The 23,326-nt window shown below is 44.4% G+C and overlaps 1 long non-coding RNA gene across 1 annotated transcript; it reads left to right on the plus strand.

Moving 5' to 3' along the window:
• Positions 1-2,844: 2,844 nt before the first annotated feature.
• On the plus strand, positions 2,845-8,753 carry LOC125522235 (uncharacterized). Its single transcript, XR_007289701.2, has 3 exons — positions 2,845-3,151; positions 4,057-7,257; positions 8,432-8,753. It is a non-coding gene; the product is annotated as an uncharacterized LOC125522235 (long non-coding RNA).
• Positions 8,754-23,326: the final 14,573 nt, after the last annotated feature.

The raw sequence follows: 23,326 nt of genomic DNA on the forward strand, positions 1-23,326 counted from the left end.
CACCCCGGAGCCGCGTGCCGGGTGCCTGAGCCTGCCACTACACTTCCACAACCGTAGGAGGGCCCACTGCAACACCTCGCGGCATTGCTAACCCCCAGGTACACCGTCCCGTCTAACCATGACACAGACGACCGCCGGGTCTAGCCCTTTGACTTTCACCGCACGGGGTTTGACCGGTGGACCTTTTCACCTGGTTGTCATAGCCCAGCCCATAGCTACACCCCCAACATAGTCCCGGCCCAACCCACCCCAAGATTCCCTCCGTGTCGGCCCGATGTTGCCATTTCCCCCCTCCGGGACACGGCGGCAGCGACGCCCGTGAGGGGAGGGGCACACCCCGGAGCCGCGTGTCGGGTGCCTGAGCCTGCCACTACACTTCCACAACAGTAGGAGGGCCCACTGTGACACCTCGCGGCATTGCTAACCCCCAGGTACACCGTCCCGTCTAACCCTGACACAGACGACCGCCGGGTCTAGCCCTTTGACTTTCACCGCACGGGGTTTGACCGGTGGACCTTTTCACCTGGTTGTCATAGCCCAGCCCATAGCTACACCCCCAACATAGTCCCGGCCCAACCCACCCCAAGATTCCCTCCGTGTCGGCCCGATGTTGCCATTTCCCCCCTCCGGGACACGGCGGCAGCGACGCCCGTGAGGGGAGGGGCACACCCCGGAGCCGCGTGTCGGGTGCCTGAGCCTGCCACTACACTTCCACAACAGTAGGAGGGCCCACTGTGACACCTCGCGGCATTGCTAACCCCCAGGTACACCGTCCCGTCTAACCCTGACACAGACGACCGCCGGGTCTAGCCCTTTGACTTTCACCGCACGGGGTTTGACCGGTGGACCTTTTCACCTGGTTGTCATAGCCCAGCCCATAGCTACATCCCCAACACAGTCCCGACCCAACCCACCCCAAGATTCCCTCCGTGTCGGCCCGACGTTGCCGTTTCCCCCCTCCGGGACACGGCGGCAGCGACGCCCGTGAGGGGAGGGGCACACCCCAGAGCCGCGTGTCGGGTGCCTGAGCCTGCCACCACGCTTCCACAACCGTACGAGGGCCGACTGCAACACCTCGCGGCATTGCTACCCCCCCAGGTACCCCGTCCCGTCTCCCCTCTCCGCAACACGACGGAAGCGACGCCCGAGAGGGGGCAATCGATATATATATATATATATATAATCGAGATATGTTTTCTGTACATAAGGCACATTTAAGTTAATCTAATTATTTTGGGAAAAAATAAAAAGGAAAAAGAGAAAACAAATAAAATATGAAAAAAAATATTAGAAATCTATGCCTACATCTATTCCGTTTGCATAGCTACAGCCACAGAAGGGTACAGCCATGGATCGATGACGTGGCGTATGGCGCGGATCGATGACGTGGCACCATCCATGGGCCAAGCCTATGCCGACGGCAAGGCTGTCGGCATAGATATGCCACCTCACGGACTGGTGAGCGTTTCGGATCATTGACGTGGCAGATCACGCGGATCGATGACGTGGCAGATATGCCGACGGCCACCAATAGGCCCCGTCGGTGTAGGCTTCACGCCGTCAAAGGTTGTCGCCGCCCGGGCAGTCAGGCCCACAGATATGCCGAAGGCATCCTCTATGCCGACGGTCGCCGTAGGCATATTTATTGGGATGCCGACGGCCCTTCTGTGCCGACGCCCCCCGTCGGCATAGGTGGATGTATGCCGACGGCTTTCCTACGCCGACGGCCTGGTCTGGGCCGTCGGGATAGATCTGTCGATGCCGACGGGGGCCGTCGGCATAGATTTGGCCATCGGCAATTGGGTAAATTCTGGTAGTGACACTAGTTCTGCTTGCTTTGTTTCTCTAAACATTTACATCAATATTTGTACGGGACAACAGGCATGTGTACACAATGACTGATTCACCTTAGAAAAACTGCACATGATTTAGACTTGTTCTACGTCAGCCACAAATAACACATAAATTTCAACATAGTGTGGTGTGTAAGAGACTGATTCAACGGATGCTTCTGAAAAAAATGCGCATGACTTTGACTTTATTGACGACTGGTCATTTTGATCATTCGTGTCGCAAGCTCAACTACACACACCCATGAATTTCAACGGTTGGTTTTGGAAAATTGCGTAGGATTTGGATTTTACTTGATTCGCTTTGGTCAGTCTCCAAACCACATCCACATCAATGAAAACGTTCAACAATTAGAGCATTTCTGCGTGCTCCCTGTCTTTGTGATCAGCTTTTTGGAAGCGTCAACGATAGAATATATGAGGATGCCCGGGGGTTATTTCTGAAACAAACAATGAATTGGTTTTCTTGATCCAAGGACCCAAACAAACAAGAACCATAAGTATTTATTTCTACAATACTTTATTGGCTCATGGTTCGGACCAATGGTCTAAATAGTTTCACTTGATAGTTGATATATACGTTTTTTAGAAAAGAGAAATCATACAAATGATTTTATGGCCAAGAACATTTTTACGAGGTAAATAAAGGCATGCAGTCAAGTTATTAAAGTGAGAGTATTTGCACGTGAATATATTGCTCAAAAGTATTACAAAACCAGGCTCCTAACCACCTTTTAAAGAGATTATTTGCCGACATACAAAGATTGTGGCCATAGCCTGCTAAAGTGGAACTGATCCACCCTAGTCCAATCGTGCTCCGAAGTGACTCCCGGACGCCGGCATGGATTGCCGAGTCAGAGACGAATGTGTTTGTTGGGTAGCCGGAGTCATCACGAGAGGTGAGTACACCACAGCACCGACACCGTGCGGTGATGAAACCATAAGTATATGCTTTGAAGGGTGATGGCGCTTAGGGGTTACAGTGTAGGGAGAAAGCGCCTCCGCAAAAGGACCATGTGGCTAAATCAACCATAAATGCCGGACTACATTGCCCGGAGCGAGGGCTCCACAAAGGACCACGAGGCGTGGCATCCATGATCATTGGACTTCTGTGTAAAAGTTAATCTGATGCTACTATTTAAGCAAAGACCGACACCTTGAATCCCTCATTGAGTGCCTCAGCATATACTTCTTTTGAGCTCTGATTTTGAAGATGTCGACAAGCAGGAAGCAATGTTCTATCGCGGTGTTGCTGCTGCTAGTGCTCGTCCAACTCATCGGTGCTCTCGCTCGACCTCCATGTAAGCAAGCCTCTTAAGTGCATGACTTTTCTACAACTCTTTGTAATGTAGATATTGAGTTACAGAACCATGTTTCGTTGTGTAGCTACATAGTTACAAGGGTCAGTCCACTCACCTCAGTAGATATTATTAACCTTGCTAATGTGAAGCTACATCATCTAGGCATCCTCTCTATGTATGCTTTGAGTAATTAAAAAGTCCTTTCGCCGAGAAAGCCACTCTCTCAACTAGCATCCAGGAGGGTATCAGAACTTGAGATTTTGAACCGTGAGCTGATCTGCCTTGCAGATTTAAATCTGTACCAGCCAAAGTAGTATATGTACCTCGCAGATTTCACACATTCCTGTTTAGGCTTGGTGGTGGCCTGCTGCACTTGCTGTGCTGCGCCCACACCACCTTCATGTAATATGACTACTGTCATCCGGGTTTTTGCCCCGTTTTGAATGCATAAGGTAGATCATGATCTACCTTTTCCTTAAAAAAAAGTAGTATATGTAAACCCTGGCCCTTTCTAGGCGTATCAAGACCAAAATTCAGTTGAGACGGCACCATATCAAATAGAAGCAATTAGCCATTTCATGGATGCGCACAAAACATATTTAAATTGAGCTGAGTTTGCCGGAAAGTTGGCCGTGAACATACTTAAATATATAATATATCCTTCCAGTTTGAAAAAATAAAATAATATACTGAACTTACTTCAGTTCAAAAGTAAGTTCCAAAAAGGTCTTGTTTTCTTTGTTCAGCTTCTCCAGACAACTGTGAGATAAAAAAAACTATTACCTCACTACCGAGAAGATCAACGTAGATTCTTTTTAATATTTTCACAAGGTTGGTTGATCAACATAAATCAGATATATGTGACCAGTTTTCTTACTACTCTTTTCACTTGGATCCATGTGCAGGCGATTATCTTCGTCCAGGAACCTGTCACTATAACAAACCATGAGGTGAAGCTGGAAAATTGTGTGGATGCTGCTTCGTTGGGTTATATTGCCTTATTGGATTATTCGGTTTCTTTATAGAAATATCCGTACTGTTCAGTTTGTTGGCAATCTAAAATATGTAAAGTTTAAAATCTCTCTAGGGTGCATTTTGACGGAATTCTGAATCCATTGTTAATTTAGGTGACCAGTATTTCCTAGTACAAACGTTTACTTCTATGGGACACTAATGCATGTGCGACACATTGATTTACATTGGGAAAATTATATACTTCACATGATTTAAACTTTGTTTAGGTCTTCAGCAGCAACTACAAACGAACAACAACACACTAATTTCAACACGATGTGATGTATCAGATACCGAGTCAATGGATGCTATTGGAATATTGCATATGACTTGGACTTAGCTCTGTTCACTGACGATTGGTCTTTGCACCAGACTCGCAAATTTAATTGGTTGGTTTTGGCAAGTTCTACACGAATTTCACTTTATTTTATGCACTGAAGATTGGTCATCTCGGTTACTCGGTTTCCATATCACATCCACATCAGCGACTGGCATAAACATAGTTAGTTTGACCAGCTGTTCCCCGCAAAAAAAAAATTGACCAGCTGTTGTATTACCGCCTCAAGCGTTCGGCAATTGTAGCATCTCTAGGGGCATGTTTGGTTGCCTGCACCTCTTAGTTGGTTGTCCATCCCGGCACATCTTCGACTTCAGTGCACTAACGGAAATGCTTCGAGTTCGGCGTCCTTGTTGCTTCGGTCCCGGTGACTTGAATCTGTGTTGCCCTCCAGATCTTGGCTAGCTCGGGCCTCCGGTCACCGTCACATCACCCGCCCCGCAACCGCCCACCGCAGTGCCCCGTCTATAACTCCGCCGCTCCATTGGTTGTGCGTCCAGCATCGCCCGGTGCCTCTTCCATGGCGGGTGTGGCTCCTCTTCCTGTGGTCGTGGTTCTGACCTATGCCTGAGTTCCTCTTCTCTGAGTCGTGCTCCGGCGGCTTGGGATTGCTCAGACTCTGGCCAGGGCGAAATCCATGCATACTATGTTTCCAGCGACGACACCCGTGGGTGTCATCCCTTCTTGGAGACGCTCTCACGGCCGTTATTCGGGCCCATCTTCAAGCATCAGGGGAAACCCTAGGCCCGGTTATCTGGATCGGACGGCGACGGTGTCTCGGCGCCGTACTCCTTCGTGAAGGCGTTGTCTTAGTTGCTCACGGCGTCCTCAGTTCTGGATCTGGAAATGTTGGTTGTCGTGTTGTTGGTCGTCCTTGGTTACTTCTTAGGATGGCGAGTTTAGCTGTGTTTTTCTCTTGCTTGGGCCAAGCATCCCATGTCTCTGCTCCGGGCACCATGTTCACGGCTCTTGCATCTGTGTCATGTGTTGTACCTCGCCTTGTACTCGTTCTAACTTCTTCTATCAATAGAATGATACGTAAGTTTTCCATATTCATGAGAAAATACCCTTATTTTTGAAGAAAAAAGAGAATCACAGTAAAAGATTGATGCGTATAACAATCAATGCAAATGCCGGGGATACCCGCCTGCTTGAAGAAAATACATAAAGTTTGACGTCTCTTTAGTTGTATTTTGACAAAATCTGAAATTTTGCCATCTTTATTCTTGCATTTTGACAGTATCTGATTTTTGGTAGCCAGAATTTCCTAGACAAATTTACTTATAGGGTACACTACGCATCTGTGAAGCATCAGTTCATCTTGGGAAAACTGCACATGGTCTTAGACTTCCGTTGTAGTGGTCACTAATAACCCTAGCCACACGATAATTAAACATTAATTTCAACGTCATGTGGTGGTCAGGTAAACCAATTCAACAGACGCTCCTGGAATTTTTCACATGACTTGACGATCATTTCCATATCATATTCCTGTCGCAATCTCAACTACGTTCGTGTGTTTACTGGGCACGCAAATTCAAGCATTTAGTTTTGGAAAGTTGAACATGAATTGCATTTTATTTGATGCACCGGCGGCTGGTCATCCCGGTTACTCAGTCTCCGTACCACATCCACATCAACTCACATAAATATACTTAGTTTGACCAGAAGTTGTGCTATGGCCTGAAGCATTCAACCACTCCTTGTGGTTGTCATATCAGCTTTCTTTTAGCATCGATGGGAGAATATGTGAGAAGACCAAGGAGTTGTTTCTGAAACGAACAAGAAACATTTTTGTTGATACCTAGAAACAAACCAAAGAAACAGTGTTCTGACCAAGAACAGTTTTACGAGGGCAAATAAAGGCATGTAGATAAGTTTATTTGAGGAATCACAAGGAGTGAGAGTATTCCCAACTGAATACAATGGTCAAAAGTGTAATAAGACAAGCATCATAACCTCCTTTTCTCAAGATCATTCATCATGATACAAAAGTTGTGGCCTTACCGTGTAAACACCGAGAGGGTACAAGAAAAGGAAACTTTTTTAGAAACAATGGTCCCATGCGACGCCGTCATGAGGGAAACTACCATCTGCCAAAGTCATCGCACGGCCACCAATGTGTGGCACCGATGCACCCTATGTAGGCCAATCCTCCACTGGGTAGTGACGCAGGTCACAAGCAAAAATCGCCCGGGAGCTGAACCTTGAGTGAACATGAGAAGAGAGGGGAAGGGAAAAGCATAGAGTTCCCCACGCGCCAATGGTGGCGGTGGCGATGGAACCAAATGTTGTCCTTTTAGAAGTACCAACTCTTACAGCTACAGTGTTGGGAGCGAGAGTCTCAGCAAAAGACCATGTGGCTAAGTCATCCATAGAAGTTTCTTTTGCAGAAAAAGTCATGCATAGAAGTTGGACTATTGTGATGAAAGTAGACCGAAGCTACTATATAAGCCAAGTACGATACCCGAATCCTCAGCTGAGTTTCTCAGTATATGGTCTATGTGAGCTTTGTTTGAGAAGATGTCAACAAGTAGGAGGCCTTGGTTTATCGTTGTGTTGCTGCTTCTAGGGCCAGTTCTTTTCGGCGATTCTCTCAGAATCGCCCCCCCTCCCCAGCTGGATTGTAAAAAACATATGGAGTGACGATTCTGGGAGAAGCTGGGGAGGGGGGGCGATTCTGGTAGAATCGCCCAAAAGAACTGGCCCCTAGTGTTCCTACAGCTCATCACTGTGCACGCCGGCCCCACAGTCTGTAAGCAAGCCTCTTAACTGCATGACTTTCTATACAGTTATGTGTGGTGTTGGTATGTATCAATATTACCGACCAATTTTACTTGTTGTGATGTATAGTTTCACCATCAGTCTACTCACCTAGGTAAATATTATTTAGTTTGCTATTTTGTCAAGCTATCATTAAAGGTGAATCCTTATCGATTATATAGTCTTTTCTTTTCGCGATGTAATGATTATGTATGTTGTCTTAATGCGGCTCTTTGAGTCCATAAAACTCCATTTATATTTACCCAAAAAACTAATCATCAAGCTTGCATTCAGGAGGGTAACAAAGCTTGCCATTTTGAACTGTGAGCTTATCTGCCTGGAAGTTTAGATTTGTACCAGTCAAATGGTATTGTAGTAGACATGAATAATTGGTAGGTTATTTGTGGAATTACATTCAAGTTATTCTGAACTTCCAATGATACTTTAAAACTATGTTCAGACCAGGTGTAATTCAATTCAACTCTAGGGCTATATAGGCGTACACAAGATCAAAATTCAACTGAAATGGGACCATTTCAGACATAAGGAATTAGCCATTTTGATGGTGCACATGAAACATATTCGACCTTATACGAGTTTGCTAAAAAAAAGCTGGCCGTAAACATACTTAATATCGAATTTGATATTTTTTGGTGGGGATAAACTGAAATATGAAGTATAACCTTTTCTTTGGAACTTAAGTTCGTACGAAAGATAAAAAAAAGGTTCCTGTGTCATAGCTTCCACAAACAATTGTCTGATCCAACAATACGAATGAATAAGTTTCGGGCAATGGTAGTAAGTTTTCTATTCATATTTATAAATCTGCTAATTTAGGTATCAAACTCTATTAGTAAATTTAGACAATAATCCATTCATTTCAAAAACAGTGCATGTAGATTTTCTCAAACTTTGTAAAGTTTGGTCAAGCAGCCAAGTTCCTCAAACTTTAGAAAGTTTGACTAAGAACACAATCTATATGCACTATATTTTGGCACGGTGTAATGCATTAGATCTGCTGAGATTTGATATGTTCGGTTTGGTGGAGTATAGTTTACCTCAACGTTCCCCGCAAAAAAAAGAGAGAAGAAGAGATCAACATTGATAATTGATGAAGTGCACATATATATCGTTGTCTTAATCTGTTCTTTGCAATCTCTGTGCAGGCAACTATCTTCGTCGAGAAAACTGTCGCCGTAAATAAACCATGAACTGTAGAAAGGATAATGTGTGCATGCTTGCTTTATTGGGTTAGGTACATAATCATCATATAGGTTGTTCAATTTCCCAAGAAATGAAATGAAGTTGGAAAAGGAGTACCACTGGAGAATCAAGGTTCGGCCGGTTCTCTCGGAATAACTTCAAGACAAGGATCTAGAATTTGTAATCATATTGTTGGCTCATTGAAAAGTTTAATTGCCCCTTCTACATGCATTTTGACATATCTGTAGCCAGAATTTGCAGTCTTTCAATATGATCAAAATGATTTTGGACAAGTGATTTTCTAAAATGCATAGTTTTTAGATACTTTTTTTACAATGCAAAGTTGGAGCTCTGCCGATTTCATGAAGATAGAAAAAGGCATAAAAAATTAGAGTGGTCCAGTTTATAATTAAAACTAGGCCGAAAATCACATGGTCAATGAAAAATAAAAAACTAACACACCCCACATGCCTCCAAATAGACCACCGACCCCTAACATAACCTCTACCCTAGAGTGATTTCGCCGACATTGACCCCCATCAACCACAAAGCTTTCACCCGGACCCACACTAGATCGCCACATCAAACCTCGGGTAAAATCCAGCCATACCAACAGCCACCACCACTGCTTTGACTCCAATCAGGCACGACCATAGATGAGGTATGCACTCTTTGTCAATGCCCCCAAGGAGAGGAAGGATGCTGTCGGTGTCAAAACCGGCGGATCTTGGGTAGGGGGTCCCGAACTGTGCGTCAAGGCCGGATGGTAACAGGAGACAAGGGACACGATGTTTTTACCCAGGTTCGGGCCCTCTCGATGGAGGTAATACCCTACTCCTGCTTGATTAATATTGATGATATGGGTAGTACAAGAGTAGATCTATCACGAGATCAAGGAGGCTAAACCCTAGAAGCTAGCCTACGGTATGATTGTTGTATGATATGATTGTTGTTCTATCGACTAGCCTGGCCTCGGTTTATATAATGCACCAGAGGCCTAGGATAACAAGAATCCTAGCCGAATACGCCGGTGGGGTGGAGTCCTTGTCTTGATCGCCAAGTCTTGTGGAATCTTCCTTGTATGCGGCAGCCGTCCGGACTGGCCCATGAGTATAGGGCCGCGGGGGTCCTCGGCCCAATCTAACAGATCGGGAGATGACGTGTTGAGTACCCCCTAGTCCAGGACACCGTCAGTAGCCCCCTGAACCGGTCTTCAAGTTAGGGACGCTCCTCGATTCTTCCAAACTGTTCTTCATCTTCGGTTGCCGGTCTTGAAAACTGGTTCAACAAATCTTCTCATCTTCGATCTTGAGGATCGCCGAAATGCATTCGACGAGTTTACACGTCGGGTATCCGAGGAGACCCTTTAAGTTTCCGGCCTTTATCAATGCCTTGTTATTTTTATGCCACACCTCGGGTTTGAAGTTGTTCCCAGGAGGCAGTGTCCTCTTGGGTCCGAGCTCTAACGCCGGACTGCATTCGAGATATTTTATGCAGCCGAGCACCAATGCCGAACTGCTTCCGAGCTCCAACGCTGAAATGTATCCGAGCTCCAACGCCGGACTATATCCAAGATGTCATAGATCATCTTGGTTCAAAGAAGTTTGAAGGAGTTTAGCCGAGCTTAATGCCGGAAATACCCTCTATGGAGCCAGCCACTAGCGCCCGAGCTTTATGCCGGGCTGCTTCCGAGGTGGTGCACCACCCCGAATGTGGGCCGATTTTTTGTGAATATATTGTATTGATGCAATTCATTCTCTTCCGAGATATATAGCCAGTAGCCCTCAAAGGTGTGTATCGGTCTAAAACCCGAGATGTACCTGAAGGATGACGTAAGACCGCTGATCCCAGTAGCCGCTGAGACTCAGGTTGATTTGCAAAATCATCCTGAGGATCAAGTCCAAGCTCGGCAGAATACTTCGGGACACTAAAAGCGGCGTGCTTAGTCCTCAAGACTCAGTTTGGGTGCAGCCGACCAACCTGAGGATCGAAATCTCCTCGGAAACTATATTGCACATAAAATTTTCTGCATTGGACAAGCAATGCAGTAGCCCCCGAGACACTGGTCGGGTGGCAACACCAAATCTGGGGATCGATGTGCCCCTTTAATATTTGTAAATAATAAGCCCGAAGCCCAGTAGCCCCCGAGCCTTAATGCGGGCACGGGTGGCCGAATTAAGGATCAATATCCGTAGTAAAATCACAAATTATGTGTAATGACTCTATGTACCCAAGTACTTTGCGTCATTTAATGCTCGGATCCGCATTGTATAAAACTTTGTTGACCGACCATCGGCTTCCACCTCCTCGGCCAGTAGCCGAGGAGTGTTTGTCCTACTTTATGAAGCCTTTATGAGGACAAAGATTTACAACAAACAAGGCAATCTGGCCATACGGTTTAATAAACAAGGGTACGCAGAGAGCTATATTACTGTTTAACAGAAGAAATGTCTTCCAAAGAAAATAGTCCCGCTAACGGTTCCTTTCTTTGGGTTGTCATGCTAAGCATGAGCATTGAACCTCAGCTCTAATGTAAGAGCAAAATATTTAGGATTTAGTTTGGGAGGCTAGTTAATAGCCCCCGGTAGTGTTCGGCGACAGTCGGGGTCAAGCCGTAAACACTTCGGCCAATGTTATGAATGGCCCGTCATTTAACATAGTCATCGGATCGCTGACCAGTTTACGCTAATTCTGAAAGTCAGTTTTCGGCTTTCTCCACTGAGGTGCTTAACCATGTGAGCTAGAAGCACAATCGCAGTGGTTCTCCCTTTGCACGCCTAGCCGAACAAAACAGAACGTAGGAAGCAAGTGCAGGAGCCGGGCAACCCAACTATTGACCGAAGACACAATTCGAAACCGATGCATATATAGCAATATCTGAGAATGTTTTTGCCGAATCCCTAAAGGTGTCCGGTGTTGCACTGCGATACTAATGTTGGAAAAGCACAAATAGTTTTAAAAGTGCCAAAAAGCTTGGAAAACCAAGAAACGTCAGTAAAAACATGACGTCCGAACAATATCAAGTGTTCGGTGCCAATCCGAAAATTGGTCTTAGAAAAAAAAGAGTGCTTCTGTCGTGCTTTAACATTACACATCCGATCTCAAGACTTCAAGCGGGTCAGCCTACGGCTGTAGCCTCCTATCCCGAAGGCGGAGTGCTTCTCGTTAGACCAGTTTAGCGAACTAAACTCGAGCGGTCACTAGCGAGAAAATGGGCTATTGACCACACACTCACGTCGAAAAAGGAGTGATAGAAAAAGACTTTGCAACGACCAAGAAGAAAACACATTTACTATAAAATAGCTCATAGAAATTTTAAGAGCCCCCAAGTGACTTGGGTAGAAGAATTATTGCATGTACCGAAGTACTTATATCATATCTATGTTCAACCGAACTTTAAACGCGTCTTAACCGACCGTCAGCTTCTCCCTCTTCGGTCAAGGACCGAAAAGTGTTATGTACTCCATTGGTCGAGAATATCGACGGTGTTTCCAATAATCAGGCAATCCGGCCATAAGGCTGTAACAGACAAAGCACGCTCAGGGAACTTATGCTATATTACCGTGAAGTGTAAGAAGCATCTTCGAAGAAAATAGTACCCCCATCGATACCTTTCTTCGGTGCTCATTGTTATTATGAGACTTGTGCAATAGATTTTTTGTACTCATGAGTTCCGTTGTGTGCCAACCATCATTGAAAACTATAAGAGCGCTAGCTTTCGGCTTCACCCAGTCTGAGGTCCGGCTCGGGTGACCCGATCGTGACAATCGCAGAGGTGCTCCCTTTACTCCCTAGCCGAACAATCAGGAACGTATGGGTAAACACAGGAGCGAGGCAACCCAGCTTGCAAATCGCTTAAGTCAATATGGTGCATATTGTGGCGTAATACACGAACAAGGAACGAAGCCGTACAAGTATAATCATATGCAAGAGAAAAAGCTTCATGAAGGAAGCCCCCAAATGTATTGGGTATTTGAATTTATGCGTCACAAACAAAGTTTGGACAAGGAAAAAAATTTACAAGCAACTTTTTTCCAAAAAGGTATAATGCTTGGTCGAACCGAACACAAGTTAGAAATTAAAGCTTTGAGCATGAAAGCGACTTAGCTGGTTAATGTGTTCGGTATTGATGACGCGGTCCGAGCTTGATGTGGGGCAAGGTTCCATCCCCCAAGCCGGTCCCGAGGTGGCGGCGCGGAGAGCTCGACACGCCGAAGTGGTGACATGGCACGGTCAATGCAGACCGGCAGAGTGACGCCGAAGTCCCCGGATCATTTTTCTGTGCACAAAAAATAGTGCAAACCGGAGATAATAGTGATAATAAAAAAAATCGTTGCATAATAAATGATTTATGCAAAGTGAGTAATAAAAGAAATATGGCCTCGCGCCGAAGTCAATGTCGATGCAGGGCGTCGGCGTGATGCGGTAAAGGCGTGACAAAGCCTGAATTCACAGGTCGGTTCGAGTTCCGGATGCGGCGTGCGCCGGACTATGTACGGAACGTGACCAAACCACCATGCGGCCGTCGTTAATGCGGCCATCATTTGATCGACCTGTGTACAGATGATGGACAAAGCAGGGTAATAATTCCTTGGGAAAAATAAACCTAAACAAGCAAAAAAAATATTAAGATTAATAGCACCTGGTTTATTTGTTGTAGCAATCCGAAGGAAGGTGATTCCCAAAATTGGGACTCGCTCCGCACACCCATTGCCTGATGGACGATAAAACGACGGCATGGCAATGCTGGTAAAGGTTGGCTCGCCGAGGCAAAGCCCTCGGCCCAGCTAACGTGACGGAGCTGGTCGGCTAGTGACGCCGAAGTGTCCGGAGCAGGTTGATGAAGAGATGGCGAAGCCCCCGGTCCAGCTGAGATGTCGAAGCCTCGATGTCATCCGATGAGTAGGTCGACGTGATGGACACCGGCTTGAAGAAGCAATAGTGCGGCCCTGTCGATGCAGGTCGTGACATGGTCGATGCCGTCTTGATGAAGCGACCGTGCGGCGATGCTGATATGCCCGCTCCGTGTAATCCGTGGGGCGGCGATGTTGGTGATGATTTATCCTTCGCGATGCCGAACTCTTGTTCGGCTTGCCGAGATGATGATCCGAAGAAGTTGAGCTCGGCTCAACAAAGTGACGACGTGTCTAGCGCAGGTTAGCAGCCGTGGAGTAATACTGCCGGACTGGTTTGACACCAGCATGATGTTGAAGATCATGTTCAAAAGATTTTAGTGGGATGTGTTCAGGGACAAAACACAATACCCCATACAAAACTTCCTTCAAAAAGGATGTCCGAAATCCCGTTCATAAAAAAGACGAACTCGGGTCGGATTCGTTTTCGCGCAGAAAACAGATCCGAAAAGTGATGCACTAATAGGAAGGTTCCCGGAGTTTGGACGGTCGGATTGAGCTGAAATTTGGAGAGCTGGAAGATATAGGAATTCTGCAGCCGATCAACGGTTGGATCTTCCAAAGGACGTCCGATCTAGAAGCTGGACACCACGCCCTAAACTCGTCCAGATTCTCGTCCAGATTTGACAGGGGTCCGATATATCGCGGATTGCCAGAGATTCCTCCATCGGAACTCGACGAAATTTTCCAGGGTTGTTGTAGACCCAATTACGCACAATCCCGCCAAAGCAATCGTTAAAACGACACTTGAGGTGGCGGTGGCGGCGGATACAAGTTCGCTGTCCAGAAAAACAGCACGGTCGCCCGAGGGCAATGTTGACGTTGAGCCCCCGGGATCCCTGGATGATTCCTCCATGATCTTGATAGAGATCGGAGTTGACGTTGATGAAGACCCTCATCCGAACATGACGATCGGAGATAGGGCGCAATCCTTGGTCGAACCAAGGTGACCAGTCGAGCTGGTGACAAAGATGTCGAAGTCGCAGTTGATCTGCAGGCGAGCCATCGACCTTTTGTCGAACACACAGCGGAACTCTCAATGAAAGCACCAATGTCGGTGTCAAAACCGGCGGATCTCGGGTAGGGGGTCCCGAACTGTGCGTCAAGGCCGGATGGTAACAGGAGACAAGGGACACGATGTTTTTATCCAGGTTCGGGCCCTCTCGATGGAGGTAATACCCTACTCCTGCTTGATTAATATTGATGATATGGGTAGTATAAGAGTAGATCTACCACGAGATCAAGGAGGCTAAACCCTAGAAGCTAGCCTACGGTATGATTGTTGTATGATATGATTGTTGTTCTATCGACTAGCCTGGCCTCGGTTTATATAATGCACCAGAGGCCTAGGATAACAAGAGTCCTAGCCGAATACGCCGGTGGGGTGGAGTCCTTGTCTTGATCGCCAAGTCTTGTGGAATCTTCCTTGTATGCGGCAGCCGTCCGGACTGGCCCATGAGTATACGGCCGCAGGGGTCCTCGGCCCAATCTAACAAATCGGAAGATGACGTGTTGAGTACCCCTAGTCCAGAACACCGTCAGATGCCCCGCAAGCACTCTTATCGCTGACAACAACCCCCGTTGAATCCAAAGCTCTCTCACAGAGCCTAATACCTCCCTCTGCATGCCCTTGGGAGTGACCTTTGCAAGGAAAACCCCCTAAATAGTAATTTTGGGGTTCTTTCGCAAGAATGAGTATAGAGAGAGCAATGTTAAAAGGATGGTCCTTTGTACACAACGAACATATTACAACCTGGTTTTGGGAACCTTCTCAATTTTACTGATTGTTACTTTTTTCTTTACATGTTTATCTGTTTTTTAAATGAAAAGTTTGAAAATTGTTCAGATTTTTGTTGAAATGTTAGCAAATTTGGAAAATTGTTTCTAAATTTACAAAAATATTCACAAATTTCAAAATCGTGTGTTAAAAAGTGTTCCTTTTTAAAATAATCACAAATTTGAAAACATGTTTGCATTTTCAAGAAATGTTCCAAATTTGGAAACAATGATCATGTTTTAGAAAATGTTTAATTTGGAAAAGTGTTCAGATTTTCAAAAATGTTTAATGTAAAATGTTTGCATTAAGAAAAACTTCATAATTTATAAAAAAATGGTCACAAATCCGGACAAAAGTGTTTGCATTTTCGAGAAAAGAGTGTTTATTTGAAAAAAGAAAGAAAACAAATACTATAAAAAGCGGCCAGTAAACCGAGTCGCTACAGGACCCGGTGACTAGACGTTAAATGGACCATCCTATTCGTGTCCAGCCGGAAGGCGCCAGTGCGTCTGGCCGCCTATTTGTGTGCAGCGCTCACTAGCCACGAACCATTTAATTTCGCTCAGTCATTCACTAACTTGCTCACCAGACCGCTCACAGAGGATATTTGTGCTCATTCTTATGATGCATGCTCGCTCAGGAAAAAATAGATATCCGTTTGTTTTTGTTAGTGTAATTTTTTTGGGTAACATAAAAACATTAGGAAGTTAAAAATAATTGTGAATTTGAAAAAATGTTCATGGATCTTAATTTGTTTTCTGAATTTTTTTAAACTGTTCAATTTCTTTTGAAAATTATCATGAATTTAATAAATTGCCTACGAATTCAAGATATTCTAAAAAATTGAAGTCTAATAAATGTTTATTAATTTCAAAAATTTGAGATATTTAAAAATATTTTCAAAAAGTTAAAAGAATGTTCGTGGATTTTGAAAGAATTCAAAGATTTTAGAAAATTCTCATGTAATTTAAAAAATATTTGCGAATTTTGAAAATAGAAATGCTATTTGGTTTTTTGTGAAGTTAAACATACTAGGGGATTATTTTTCATTAGACATTAAATGTGTTCATGAATTTAAATAATATTCAGAAATTTGAAATTATTCATGAAATTGAAAAATATTCACAAATTAAAAATAATTTGAATAGAAAGGAAAATAATAGAAAAATAAAAAATAAAAAAGGATAAAACTGAAAATAAACCAATAGAAAATAAGGAAATAAACTAATAAAAACAAGAGAAGAAACACAGAAATGAAAAACAGTGGAAGGAGCTACATGGTCCGGCCCATTTATTCTAGGACGTTGTGTGCGCTTCCTACCAGTACCAAACTTTTGTGCGCCTAGAAATTCCCTTATTGCTGCCTTCTCTATTATAAATTAGGACATTTGCATGGGTTTTTTCTGTGACGGTATTGATGAGGTGGTGGCAGCGATGGCATGTTGCAATACGGCATTTTCGGCCTCTCCCTACCTCGATAACTTCTGATCTCTTGGCCAAGACGGACATGCGAGAGTTTGTGTAGCCAGATAAGCGGGCTTTCTTCTGATCTTGGCACTTAGTGTGTCTATCAAGGAGAGAAATATGGGTAGCTTTTATTTCTCATGTGGCAAAACTTAGTGCATGCATTGCAAAATTAGTGATGCCCTTTGTGATCCGGTTTGGATAGTAGAAGGTCCCCCATATCTTTTCCCCAAGGAGTGACCCTGGGTTCTCAAACATGAGAACTTATTGTCATCGAATTAGTGACCCATTAGATGATGTGCACTATCACAAGAGTCTGACAACTTATTGTTATCGAATTATTATATTCCAGATTCTCAAACCAGACCTTAACAACCTTATTTTTGTGCTTGGAGAAAGGATCATGACTGTTGTCATCGGGGGTTGTTTCTCCTTCTCCTTGCGCTAGACCTTGGTAATGCAAGAGGGGGAGGAGGAGTAATGTCCATCACCGCGAAATATCAGTGAGGGAGAGTCCACCATTTATACCACCAGTTGAGAGATGCGAGATGTTTTGAGACGTGGATACCGGCTGTTGTCGTATGGGGTCTTTGTATTACTTCTCCTCCTTTGAGACATTGGTAAAGCAGGACGGGGAGTAAAATAACAACCATCACCAATAGTCAAAGCACCAGTAAGGCAGTGCCCACAATATATATAAACCACCACTTGAGAGATGAAAGTTGTTGAAGGGAGCCTCGACGGACCAAAAGTCAACCCACATGCCTAATAAACTATCCTTCTAAGTTAAATTATATTTCATTTGTGACACTTTTTCGTTAATGAGTTATTAGGTGTTAGCACCAACCTCGCGGACATGGCATCACCCGATGATTCCACCCCCTTTAGGGTCCCTAGGAGAGGAGGATGTGGACAACATGGCGCATGTCATGGCTGAGCGTGCTAGTGAAGACTACTCGGCCATGCTTATTCAGGTGAACCCACAGATCCTCGACGAGGAACACGTGGTCTACAAATCCATTCAGTACGAGTGAAAGGCCGAGGGCATATGCCAGATGATGGTCTGCATCCATTCCGAGCAACGGAAGTTTTATACTGACTTCGCCAAGAAAGAAGCGATGCCTAAGGAGAGCGATGAACTGATCCCATCCAGTCTGCCGACCGCCAGTGTCGAGGATGCCGGATCTTCCACTAGGTGCATCTGCCCACCTGCTCCGACTCCACGACCACCGGCTTCACAAACTACCAGTCTGAACAGAGCTCCATTTTCGGAGTAATCTTAGTTAGATAGTTTGATGTTGGTGTACTAAATGTAGTTGCTGATGTCAACTTGGAGTAGAACTTGAGTAGTACTTGTGAAGATGTTTTTGGTATATGTATAATTAATGCTTAGGTTGCTTATGTTCCATGTGTTCCTCTAACACTAGTACAGAACCCCCTCATTAGCAGCGTCGGGAAGTGCTCTGTAGCAGCGTTTCAGTGGAGCGCCGCTACTACTGGCCGCTTGTAGTTAACAACCACCAGCGTTTGCCTCAAACGCTGCTAATCAGTGGCAGTCCAGCAGCCTTCGAACCTAGACGCTGCTAGTAGCATCGCACCCTGCAGCATGCAAGCAACATGAACAATGCTAATAATGTAGTAGCGTTCCTCTAGACCTACACGCTGCTGGTGTAATATGCCCGAAAAAAATTAAAATGCATTTATGTTGTTTAGCAGGATGTTCTACTACACAAATTTGCTGCCATGGCAGCATTTAATTAGACTATCAAAACCAAATGTAGCAGTTGTTATTATTGGATCATAAATTAAACATATGAAATCTTCAATACAATTAAATAGCATCACATAGTACCCAGTTAAATTCTGGGAAAATCCACTTAACGGCACAACCATAAAAAGTACTCAACACTAGTCCAATCATAATCGATGTAAATAAACATGCATCCATGTTGGACTTTTCGAAGACACCTACTCGTCATCAGTCGTCTTAGCAATGGTATGCACGAAGAGGACGGGGCCTGCATGTCCTACGTGGATGACGCTAATTATCTTGTCTCCAACCTCGGTGAAGTCGTAGATGCCACAGATCTCCTGCCATCCGTTGATGATGAGGCATCCATCTTCTGATGATGTCGAGTAGGTGCATGATAAGTTTGTCTGGTCATACACGAAAAGTCTCATGTCACCACTATTCTGAGCCTGCATTTGCATAGGCACCACATATTTGGGAGATTTTGTTGCAACACACAATGAGTATTTCATACCAGCAGGTGACTTTTCAACATTGGGAGTTTCTATTATAACATTAATAATTCAAATGATATGGAGGCTTGTCATCGCATACAATTCATACCAGCGGTGACTTTTCGACATTGCTCTTATTCAAGGTGTGCATGAATGGCACGAATGACCCGTCATACGGTCGAACATAGTCCTCAACAAATTCCTCAATGATTTCCACAAATTCCACAACCACGTCCAAGTCTTGCCAAGAAAGTGTCGTGCGGGCAATGACATGAATCTTGTCCACAATGTTTTGAACTTTGTCAGACGCCATGAAGTAAGTTGTCCACATTATATGTAATCGAGAGACTACTTTTAGCAGGTAGTATAATAAAATGGTTACTCATTAAATATATTAATGGTTATGAAAAATTACACGGGGGAAGCACTGGAACACTAGGAATGCGCACAATGATGTCAAGATTGGGTTTGCAGAGAATGCACATCTCGATCTTCATCGCCACATCAAGCATGTATCTCATGGCGAGTCCTCTCCAACTAGGGCATGTTCCCCCTCATTTTTGGAAGTTAAATCCATCTCTTGTTCCAAGGTGGGTCTCAACTATTATTTGTTGATGCATTGGAACCTGCGGAATGTTCAGGACTTCATGCCTTGCAAAGCAAGGAATGATCTAAACAAAGCTATGAAGTGAAATAAAATTAGATCATAGTTCCTTGTTGGCCACATCTATGCATGTATTGGTTTAATAATTCATCTTCCAAACATACCATCTTCCCCCTAAAGTCCACTCCAAGCACAATAGAGAAGCGATTGTTCTTCATCCAAGTCAGGCCCAATTGAACCACCTTGTCGCACCTTCCGCGACGGCTGTCACCACACCTGGGGCACACCATGTCCATTGTTGTGTTCACAACGATTAGAATCTTCAAATAGTAGATAAACTATAAAATGAACTTCAACTCAATCAATCTATAAACCTCCTCCATCTCTTCTCTTTTTTCTATCTTTCTCTCTCTTCTCTCTTCTATTTTGATTTTCCTCCCTTTACTCTGTTCTATTTTGTACTCCCGTCTCTCTTATTTTCTATTCTCGTTTTCTCTCTTTTCTCTCTTATCTCTTCTATTCGTTTCCACTGTTTACTCTCTTCTCTTATTTCTTCTCTCTTTCTCTCTTGTCTCTCTTCACTCAGGAACAAAATTTCACACACAACTACAATTGCTAGTTAATTAACAACTTACACAGGGCAACATTGGCCATTCTGGTAGCCTGCACAAAGACACACACATCTACTTGGAGATAAAACATTACCGAGGTTGTAATCAAGCATCATCTTTATCACTCCACCGTGAGCCAACAACTCTTCACCATTTTGTTTGCATGGTAACTTCAACTTCACCATTGAACATCACTGGTGTATCCGTCGCCAGAACAGATGTCGAAACCAATGTCGCCAATGCCAAACAGTCGACCACCTGCGTTGCCAACAAAATAGTTCCAACTTAGGTAACAAACACTACAAAAAAATACACTTCTGTGATGATACGTGTTTGTCACAGTAGGTTGCTTTTTTGTCATGCATGTACGTCCATGACAAATTTATGACAGAATCAAGATAGTCATACCTGTGCTGTCGTAGAAGTGTTCCATGACATTACCAAAATTATCATCACGGAAGTGTCCACTTCCATGACGATAAATCATGCGTCACAAAAGTGCTTTCGTCAAGGGTGACCGACATGTGGCATCCACCGTAACGGAACACCGTCAAGCTATTGGGTCGGGTTTTGGATCCGATAACCCGTTAACAGCCCCGACCAATGGGGATTTTCCACGTGTAAAATCATCATTGACTGGAGAAGACACGTGTCAGGTCCGTGTTGGCACAGGTGTCACTCATCCAATGGGCGAGACGCGCCTATGATATGTTGACACGTGGACCGGCCTATCAAGTTTAAATGGGCCGGCCCAACTGAAGGCCCACAAGATTTTGCGGACCATAATGGGCCGGCCCAGCTAAAGGCCCATGAGATTTTGCGGACCATAATGGGCTGGCCCAGCTAAAGGCCCCTAAGATTTTGCGGGTCATAATGGGCCGGCCCAGGTAAAGGCCCACAAGATTTTTGTGTGCCATAATGGGCCAGCCCAGGTAAAGGCCCACAAGATTCTTGCGGGTCATAATGGGCCGGCCCAGCTAAAGGCCCACGAGATTTCGCCGACATTAATGGGCCGGCCCAGCTGTAGGCCCACAAGATTTTGAGGACCCTAGTAGGCCGGCCCATTAACTGGCTGCCATGTTCTGGGCCAAATGTCGGCCCATATTTGATCCGGTCCATTAATGGCCTGCCACGCTCCGGGCCTAATAGTGGCCCATATGAGATCCGGCCCGTTAAATGCCTACCACGTTCTGGGCCAAATTATGGCCCAGATCAGGTCCGGCCCTTTAAGAGGCTTTGGGCTCAATTATGGCCCATATCAGATTCGGCCCGTCAACTGGGCTCTATGCTTTTGGGCCCACTTGCTAAAGGCCCACTTAGTAATTCGGCCTGATATTAGTTTTGGCCTATTAAGGGCCCGTTTAACATTTTGGTCCTATATTAATTTCAGCCTGTTAAAAGCCCGTCATATCTTTGGGCCTAACTACGGCCCGGTTTGCATCCGGCCTGCTCGCAGCCGATATCTGATTGGGCCAAACAAGGACCCAGACAATTTTGGCATGTTAAAAGCCCGTGATTTGATTCGCACAATCATGGGTCGGGGTTCATTTCGGGCTGCTGCGTAACTAGTAGGAATTAAGAACAAACCTACTCTATACAATAAAGAAATTACGGCATAGTAACTAAGAATAAACCTACACTACACAATAATGGATTTAAGGTATATTACATCCACTGGGCATCGAAGTTCACCACCAGTGATCATAAAGCGCAACGAAGAAGCAGATTACAAAAACTGGGCACCATTGCAGCGTAACAAAATAATACTGAACCAAGACTACTTCCAAGACTGTTCAAGAAAGGTTAGCCTTGCGGGGGAACTGCTGCGCAAGCTGCTGAGCAAGGTTGTGAGACCGGGCTAGCATGTCGGTCATAGCTTCCAGGTGTAGCTGTTTAGCGATGAGGTTCTCATTGGTATTCTCCGCAATCTTTCTTAGAGATAGGACTTCAAGTCGAAGTTGAGTTGCAGAATGCCTTTCTGCTAGAACTTGGGACTGAAGAAGTCGAACTGATTCAAACAACGAATTCTGTGAGCTTGTCTGACTGTTAGTCTCAAGTAACTTGAACACTGCATCAAGACAAGACTTTGGGTTATCTCGCTATCTTCAAGATGTTTTGCCTTCTTTGCTGCAATATATGTTGGGTTTGTCTCACAGCCTTCAGCAGACTTGTGCATGCCATCAGGCATATCACCATGAAACAAAGCAGAGAGATGACAGGTTTTGCACGTGTATAAACAAAGATGATAACTATTCTGTCAATTCTATCCAATTTCAAATTAGAAAATAAAGAGTATGTTCAAAATATCAATAGCATAATTTGGCATTGTTCATAATGCGGGGAGCTTCACCACACTACTGGATTACCATGTCAACATAACAAGCATAGATGAAGGGCAAAGAAAATCATTGTATCTATTTTGGATAATGTGCATGGCATGTTGTTCATATCATCAGCCACATCAGTAAGATAAAACAGGAGATGACAAGGTGCAAACGTGGGCTGCTTCACCACACACTGGATTATAGATCCACAAAACAAGCATACATATAGGGAGTATTAAGTAATGTGCATGGTATGAATAAGGAATTTGGTTTTACAAGTAAAACTTAGAACTTACGGTTCTTACGAACATGCATTTTGGTAGAAACAGCAGTAAACGATAGGGAGTATGAGCAAATTAAACAGCAGCTGAGGATAAAGGCTTTAGAAGGACTGACTTACATTAACAGTTAACACCGGCTTTATAATGCCCTTCTCCATGTCAAGGGAAAGATAACTCAAGAATTTCAGCACGAAATCTTCTTCATAAGCATTGCCTGTACTCTACATTTTGTAGAGAATAATTATAGATATGATAATACTGGAAGGGATAGAGGATAATGAAGATAAGATGCAGATTGATGCTACATAATCAACTACCAATCCCTGGAAGTACAAGCGTTACAGGACAAAATGTACTGACAAGAGCAATGGGCTACACTTCTGCACTGGCATTGTCTGTGTATTCTACTTGTTGGTAAGATTAAATATAGATCTGATCTTTTTTAGTAAATGGTGGGCGAGGGAGATAAGATGCAGAATGCTACAAAATGAACCAATCCCTCTTCCCATAATACAAGAGTGTTTTGAACACTCGTGTACTGTACAAAACGTTCTTATATTATGGGACGGAGGGAGTAGTTGTTAATGTAAGTACAGTGATAGACCACGTTCAGTTCTTACAAGAGGATTGCAGAGCTAAA

The sequence above is a fragment of the Triticum urartu genome, chromosome 7A (genome assembly GCF_056163025.1).
Source record: "Triticum urartu cultivar PI428250 chromosome 7A, HENAU_Tu73, whole genome shotgun sequence".
Taxonomy (NCBI): domain Eukaryota; kingdom Viridiplantae; phylum Streptophyta; class Magnoliopsida; order Poales; family Poaceae; genus Triticum; species Triticum urartu.